The sequence below is a fragment of the Schistocerca nitens genome, chromosome 4, assembly GCF_023898315.1.
Source record: "Schistocerca nitens isolate TAMUIC-IGC-003100 chromosome 4, iqSchNite1.1, whole genome shotgun sequence".
Taxonomy (NCBI): Eukaryota; Metazoa; Arthropoda; class Insecta; order Orthoptera; family Acrididae; genus Schistocerca; species Schistocerca nitens.
This window is the reverse complement of record NC_064617.1, coordinates 529,649,545-529,655,544: the sequence shown is the minus strand read 5'-3', so window position 1 is coordinate 529,655,544 and position 6,000 is coordinate 529,649,545.

Genomic DNA, 6,000 nt, shown 5'->3' with positions numbered 1-6,000 from the left:
GGTTTCAGAAGAGTTGCTCTACTGAGAATACCATTTACATATTCATTCACCAAATTTTACAAGTGTTAAATAGTAAAAGAGCGCCAGTTGGTATTTTTTGCGAACTATCTAAGCCACCTGACTGTGTAAAACACGCATTCTCTTAGGTAAATTGAAGTTTTATGGGACTGATGGTATAGACAACTAAGGGAAAATGCCATATCCAGTCAAAAGAATGTAGAAAGTTGTAGTTAGTAATTCAACCATTGTAGTCAAGGTACATAATTCTGACTGGGGAGAAATAATACATTGGGTTCCTCAAGGCTCAATATTAGGTCCACAGTTGTTCCTCATATGTAAATGATCTTCTGTCTAACACACAAAATGCAGAGTTATTTATTTTTGCAGATGACACTAGCATTGTAAACAATCCACACATACATACAGAAACAGAAGAAACAGTAAACAGTGACTGGTTTTCTGTGAATGGGCTCATCCTAAATTTTATAAAAAAACAAATATATCTGCACATCTAGAAGTACTAACCAATGATATTTGTAACACCTGATGGGGAAATAATAAACATGGCGGAAACTCCAAAATCCTTAGGTGTTCATATTGAAGAAAATTTAAAATGAAAAAAGCACATTTGAAATGTCAAAAATAACTTAGTTCAGCCATATTTGCACTTTAAATCACTGCAGATCTTTGGGAGAGACGAATCAGTTAGTTGACATATTTTGCATACATCCATTCAATAATGTCAGATGAAATAATGTTCTGGAACAACTCATCTTTAAGAAAGCAAGCCTTTGTCACACAAGAAATGCTACAAAAATAATATTTGGTGCTCACCTATGATCACGCTGCAGATACCTGTATAAGAAGTTGTGCATTCTAACTATGATCACAGTATATGTAATCCATTATGAAGGTTTTTGTAAATAATCCACTACAGTTGAAGAAGAGCAATGATGTACATAATTGCAATACTGGAAGGAAGAATACCATTCACTCCTCCACATCATGGTTGTCTTTAGCACGGTAAGGGGAGTAAAAAGCTGCAACAAATTTTTGGATCACTTGTGCAGTGATATAAATGTCTGACAGACAGCAAAGTAAAATTTGGAAACAAACTGAAATGTTTCTTCTTAAAAGTCCTTCTACCCTGTAGAATAATTTCTATTATCATAATGCGTAAAAGGTAGTGGATAGGTATTGCTAACTCACATCCATTTATTTTAAAAACCTTAATCGTTCACCATGTAGCCATATTTACAAATTAATTTCCAGTGTGAATGTCAAATGACTTGTTCCACATCATTACTATTTATCAAGCAAAATGATTCACAGGATATGAAACTAACTAACTAACAACTCTGTCCTGTGTTGTACTTCTTAGCTGGCCTTTCTTCCTCATGTTATATGAATGAAACTTTGTATTTTGTTCTAGTAAAGTGTTGTCTTTTACTAATGAAACTATTGTTCTGTATATGATGCGGCAATATTTTTATATTACTGAAGAGAGATATACATCAGCAGTTTGTTTTTATTTGGGATGCTTCTAGTGGAATTATTTTGCAATAAATAATTCTCTTTGTATTACTACTGCTGGAGTTTCGTGTAAGTTGTTTAAAAACAAATATAACAGTGCTTAATGAATAGCCAACTTTGTCAATATGTAGTCTCCATTGGGTGCTATTGTGAAGTGTTATTTCTAAAATAAATTACAGAGTTAATGTCTTCCACTATTGTTCCACCTATGTATATAACTACGTGATGTTCCTTCTCTCTGTTCATGCACCATGAACATTGTGTTTTTTAGATTTATAATTATGTCATTTTGTATGAGTCACTGCACTATTTTATTCATTGAAATAAATGCACTAACGCTTTTTGTTTTCTAGTTTTACTAATGTCAGGTTATCAGTGTACAGTATGCCTGCTGCTTTTCACTGACTTCAGTATTGCCTATAAAGAGACTGACCAAAACTGGACTGAGTACAGATCCTTGCAGTAGACCATACTTCATGGCCTGCATCCCGATCCAAACTTTGTAGTTACATACCGCTATCTGTTGTCAACATATTATTTTATCCATTGTGGTGCATGTGCATGCATGCCATAGCTTTGACGTTCTTCAGTTGTTTGTATGACTGACTGCATCAAAAGCTTTAGACAAATACAGAAACATAGAAGATACTGAGGTTCTTTTGATTAATGTGTCTATAACAGATTGTGTTAGGCTTCAGAGAGCTGTTTATGCAGATTTCGTTTTTTTTAAACCAGATTGTGCCAAAATTACAAATCTATGTTTCTTTACAGAAATTATCAATATACCGTGTGCAAGCACCTTTAGTACCTTTGAGAAACCAGACACTGAAGATACTGGTGTGTAGTTATTTGGGTCATCTTTGTGGCGTATTCGTACTACTTAGCTTATTTTTAATTTTTCTGGAAATATTCCTGTGATTGAGCAGTTAGTTGTATCTAAAAGTGGTTCAATCATTTCTTCAAGCTCATGGTTTATTAGATAATTTGATATTTCATCATCTCCTTGAGACTTCTTGAATTTTAGTTTCAGAATTATGTTTTAGGCGTTTATATTCTGTTTCTGGTTCAATGAACAGTGAGTAGGAATTCCGCACAAGTGTTCTATGATGCTTCAATCCCTGGTTATTGCTTTCACTCTTTAAATTTTGCACAGAATGTACGAAATTTTATTGATTAGGCCTATATCAGCACTTTTGTTCATTTTGTAACAATGCTGTTTTCAATTTTCATTGATTTAATAATATTTCTGTTATGTACACTCTTTCCGCTTTATCTTGTGACATTACTGTCACATATTGCTAAGCAATGTTAATTCATTTCATGGCCAGCACATTTTTCCATTTTTGTTTGTTTTTGTTGAATTGTATGTTCAGAGAGAAAAGTTTCACACATAGCTGCTGTTCAGAGGGCGGTCAAGGGTTCTGTTGCAGCGATAGAAAGCACATCAGTAAATCCCATTGCGTCAATCGTGCCCTCCTTGTGGCTGGTCTAGGTTTGGCATCAGTATGAGTGCCTCAAACCATCAGCTTTCCGTGTTAGTGAGCGACGCCAAGGTGGGTGGAGTCATTGAGGGGTATGATAACCTAGCTTCTCTGTATGCACTACTTATGGCCTGAAATCTCATTCCTAGTAGAAGCATTGGATCATCATCTATGTTTTCATTCAGCCAATGATACTGCATCAGTTCGCCTAGTGCACCACGCGGATAAATTGATCAATCGAAAAATAATGTGGTTTCCTGCCAGTACAAAGCACATGAAGGTGATATGTGTTTCATGTACACAGCAAAGGGGATGTCTGCTCTTTTCGTTCCCCAATTTTTCGAAAATATTGTGGCATTTCCCAGCCATAGCGTTGGTGACAGTGTAGAATCAGTCCCTCCACATGTGAGGTTTGAGAGGCTGGTAGTTGGGCAGGAGGAAGGAATGTTCTAAGAGCTGGAGACAGACGTTTGAGCCACATGGTCAGAGATTGACAGAGAAGCGATCTGATTTCTAACTATGCCTGCTTCTCAGCACTCTTGTGACTTGGAACAGAGATAAGATTTTGCAATAGGATGAGTTCAGTTTGCTAGTTATGGTAGCAATGTTGTCTTTCCACAATAAACAGTTGTCTATGGTGAGCCGTAAGAACTTTGTGTTGTGTACTACTTTCAAATCCAGTTCTTTTAATTGTGGTGATTCCTCTATTCTTGTTCTGCTGTTGTGCCTAAACAATATTGCATTACATTTCTCTTTATTAACCTCTTGATTCCAAGCCACTGAGGCATAGATTCAAGTATCATTTTGCTTTTTGTTATGTTATCAGGTAAATTTTTGCCAATGGTTGTGCTTGTGATGTCATCTGCAAACAGAATCATTTCGATTTCAATGCTAATAGGTAAGTTATTAATATATATTAGAACAGAGATCCTTATATGCTGCCTTGTGTACACTACATCTTTTTGTTGAAATTTTTATAAATATTTCTTTGGTTCACATTCTACTGCTCATTTTCTATTATCCAGGCATGATTTAATGATACTTGGGGCTTTTTACTCCAATTGTATAATGATTATGTTCTCTTATTAAAATGTCATGGTCAACTAGGTTGAAAGTGTTCGATAACTCACATAATATACCAAGAGGATTTTGGTCTTGACCTAGTCCCTCTAAGATGATATTTATACATTCGAATACTGCTAAAACTATCAAGTTTACTTCCAGAAATCCAAATTGTCTACCATTTATGATACCATTTCTTTACATAATATGACAATATGACATAAATCTAATTTCTTTTTTAAGGAACTTATGAGAAAATGGGTAGTAGGCTAACTGGTCTGTAAGATAGCAGAGCACATAGAATCTCCATTTTTGTATCGTGGTAATACTCTGACTATTTTCATTCCATATTGAAAACCTCCTCCCATTAGATGTTTAATTATTTATTTCATTTCTTATTACACTTTACAAGATAACATTAGTTTGAAGCTATTGGTCTAATATGCTAGCCACTATGATAAGACAGATAACATGAAAGATACAATTTGTTGACTCTTTCACTTGTATCCAGCAATATGAAGTTGAAAACTTTGGTTCAACAGCCACATATTTTTAAACTCCACAGATAATGCTCTGTGTCATCGGAAATATATGTTGCTGTCACTTGTAAAGCATAAAGGCAGAGAATAACTCTGAATACTCCTTATGATAACAGTTTTTCCCTGCAGAAAATGTCTCAGGCGTACAGAAAGAAGTGAAGACTTGTATCCTTATGAAGCCAGGAACTCAAATTTATAACTTCGCAAATAAAAAGAAAACAGGTGAGCTAGAAGTATTATCTACTGTATGAGAGTACAAGTTGAACTGTGCTTGAAAAAGAAAAACACACTTATCGGCACTGGTGGAATGAATGGTTTAAATAAGTGTCTTACATAAACTGTTAATATGAAGACTTTTCACATTTTAGTTTATATATAGTTACCAGTTTCATATTTCTATATTTAGCATCACCAGTCATATAAGCAACAATGAGAAGAAACGACAACAGTGGAAGCTGAAGAAGAAAATATTGAATAAAAAAAAAATTGGAGGCTCACGTAACAAGTCTTGTGAGAGTACACAAAGAAAACGTCAATCTACACTAAATTAAAGTGAGGATTAGACGATTTTCACAGATATGGAGGGCAAAATTTCATTGACAGAAAGTTAGACTACCAAAAGCAAATATATTATCAAAAACTGATTCTGTTCACTGAAATTCATAGCTTTGTATATGAATTTATCTATTTGACCATGTAAATCTCTTTTTCCCATACGTATATATTTATGGGACACATAGTCTTTTTTGCATTTTGATTTAACAACTTGCAAATTTAACAACTTGCAAATACATCTCTTTTAAATTTTTATAATAAATTGGATGTCTACAATTACTGCTAGTATTGAAGATATAAACTACATTTTTTCATGCATAAGAAACCATTAAACAATGTAAAAATTAAACAAATATCAATTACACATTTAACATGAAGTATTTGATCTGTTATAGGAAATATAATGATTTGCAAAAGTCTCAGTTACGACAAGTTTGACTAACCCTCTTAAAGTATAATAGTATAATAGCCTGAAAACTTAAGATAAAGAAGACCATATATGCTCCATGTCTCTGTTGTCTATGGGGTATCCACCTGTAAGTGTTTTTATACTATCTGATTATGGAGAGTCATAGGATTATATGTTTCATAAAATGGAGTGCTTGTGTTCGTTCTTCAGTTAACTGTTACAAAGACACTCATTTTAACAGTGCTTCGGTTATTTTTCCCAAAATACTGCTGAACGAAAACTCAACAAATTTCCATTGACCTGTAAAGAAGTCCTGTTTGCTCTACATATAAAAAATGTAAAGTTGCATATTTAACCAAAATAAGAAGTGTTAAGTCTTAAGCTGCAATATTAACAACTTTATAGCTGAAATCAGTCTGCA